The sequence below is a fragment of the Rattus norvegicus genome, chromosome 10 (genome assembly GCF_021556685.1).
Source record: "Rattus norvegicus strain SHRSP/BbbUtx chromosome 10, alternate assembly SHRSP_T2T, whole genome shotgun sequence".
NCBI lineage: Eukaryota > Metazoa > Chordata > Mammalia > Rodentia > Muridae > Rattus > Rattus norvegicus.
Window position 1 is genome coordinate 74,419,477 of NC_141543.1, and position 2,673 is coordinate 74,422,149.

Below are 2,673 nucleotides of genomic sequence, written 5' to 3' on the forward strand. Positions count from 1 at the left end.
CACCCAACTTGCTGAGCTGCACAGAAATGAATAATTACTTTGCTCATTATGCATTCAAAGTACAAGATGTGATATAAGGAGTAACTCAGATAATAATGTGTTTGTGATTCTTTCATGGTTATCATTTGAATCTACCAAACAACAATTAGAGAGAAGTCAATTATGAAACAGATAAAGGAGGCAGTGGAATGGGAGGCATCTTCTTGAAAGCCCTTTCTACATATTTACATATTTAGAGAGAGAGATTCCCCATTATCTGCCTTTGCCCACACCCAGACTCTAGCTTTACTGTGGGTATAAATTGCTTTGTGAATTCAGCCCAGCCAGAGCCAACATGAAGACAGCCATCATCGTAGTTCTGGTGGGTTTCATCACCATGGGGATGACCATGGCCTCTGTTCTGTCTTCTCAAAAAAGTAAGTGTGTTAAGGGGATCAAAGCTAAAAAGAGAAATAGACCAAAGACCACTAGGACCTGGGAATGAGAAAGCATAGGAGAAAGTTATGTACCAACTACTGGGATCAACTGCACTCACTTTGGCCTATAAGAGTGATTACTATTCATTCCTTAACTTTCATAAAGACAGAGACTGGAAAGGAGCCTGAGAGAATCTGGCATAGAGGTCAGGGTAGCTCTCCTAGTTTGGAGATGTGCCTTGCATTTAGAACTTGTGGGAGGACTTGGTAAGAGATGAACTATTGGTTTGGTGGGAGAAGAGAGTGTGGTTATCACTAGAGGTTTTATAGCATGTTCTAAGGTGCACAGAAGAGGCTGTGGTGGTGGAAGATTCTACTTAGAGTGTACAGGCTGGGGAGGGGAAGAGCACCCTCACAAGGGTCAGAATCAACAGTTGAGCTTGAGAGTAAGACTGGAGCTGGTGAAGCTAAGGGAAGGACCCGGAGGTACAAAGGAGGATAGAGCATAAGCTAGTCTCCTGCAGGTGATGAACCTTCAGGCCTCTAGCTTCAATTTTCACCCTTGTCTTTCTGATGTCTTCATACTCCATAAACTTCTTTGTATATTTCAGCATTCAAAAAACCTGGAGCATGTCCCAGAGAGACTCCAGGAAGTGTTCAAAACAGAGTTTTACGATGCTCAGGAGATGAATCATGCCCCAAGGAAAAGAAGTGCTGCACCTTAAGACATATTCGAATGTGTGTAGCTCCTAGTCCACATCACTTTAAAGTTAGTATACTCCTGGTTTTGCTTTTCTATTGCTCTGATAAGACCACGACCCAGGGAACTTACAGAAGAAACAGTTCATTTGCGACTTAAAGGTTCAGTGAGTGCATCCAAGATCATCATAGTGGGGAACATGGCACCAGGACATTGTGGTACAGGATCCATAGCCCTCTGCTGTGTAAACATAATCTTACCATGACTAAAGGGGCCACAAATCAGGATGACTTGGGGCCATATGGCCATAACCATGGGCATCTCACTCTTCTCCTACTCAGCCAAAGAGGTTTGATTCTCTCAGAAATACGCAAGTTCCCGGGAATGATAAGAGAATGAAGTTAATAAGAACATTGATTTATTGAATGCCTTATACATCAGGCAGGCATGTAGTAAAGTGGAGATTCAGTGGTCAATGTAACTAGACTACAGAAACAGCCTGTAGTTCAGCATGAAGTCTGCACCAGTTTCTAGTAAGTTCTAACAGGGGTGACTAGCTTTGGCCAGGAAGATGTCACAGCTGCAATCAACTAGGAGAAGCTTAAGGTAGGACACACAAAGTTCAGCAGACAAGTAAGGCAGGATCAGACAGTGGGGGACATGTCTCCCTTCCTTAGGAGATGGCTAGTGTCCCTGGGTGAGGGACACTAAAGGAAGCTCACATTTAGTCAGCAATGAGCTAACCATCAGAGAGTGAGGGCTGAACAAAGAGAGGTTTCTAAGCAGAGTAAATGTCATGATTGAATCTGTATTGTAGATGGCTGACAGCCCTGTGGAAGATGGACCTGCTGTTTATAAGCATAATTGATGGAAAACACCAGAAGACTTCTCAATCCACAGAGCCCATACTTGACTACTGCCTAGCTCTCGAATTGCATCCTTAGAAGAGGAAGACATATAATTAAAAAGACAGCTTCTAATGTTGTTGTGGCCCCAAATAAACTATCCTTTAGATTCTTTCTCTTGAAGATGTTTTGTGCATAATTTTGACTCTTAATTAGCAGAGCCATTCCTTTAGACTCCCTGAACACTGAGTCCTCAGGATCCCAATGGGTGGAGGAAAAGGTCTTCCAAATAATTCATTTGCCTCTTCCACATCTGTATCACAAACATAGGGACATTTTCTATGGCCACTCTGTGAGCAATGAACTGGGCAGGCAGGCTAGAGCTGCATTTACAGGGTGGATACTAAGAACAGGAAGAAATCGGGGATTCCCCATTCTATGACAATACAACATCCTGCAGCACTGGATATCTAACTGAGGAAACACAGACAGGACTTTTGGTGTGTGGCTTCTTCTTTTTTTTTCAGTTTTTTTTTTAATTTATTTAATACTTAATAATAATTCTTTGGTTTCCGGGCAAACATCCCCCTTCCCCCTCCCCTTCCTTATGGGTGTTCCCCTCTCAACCCTCCCCCCATTGCCGCCCTCCCCCCAACAGTCTAGTTCACTGGGGATTCAGTCTTAGCAGGACCCAGGGCTTCCCCTTCCACTG

General features: G+C 43.5%; 1 long non-coding RNA gene across 1 annotated transcript; it reads left to right on the top strand.

Annotated features, from left to right (window-relative positions):
* Nucleotides 1-315: 315 nt before the first annotated feature.
* LOC148003011 (uncharacterized) lies at nucleotides 316-2,144 on the top strand. Its single transcript, XR_015632397.1, has 3 exons — nucleotides 316-416; nucleotides 1,028-1,185; nucleotides 1,934-2,144. It is a non-coding gene; the product is annotated as an uncharacterized LOC148003011 (long non-coding RNA).
* Nucleotides 2,145-2,673: the final 529 nt, after the last annotated feature.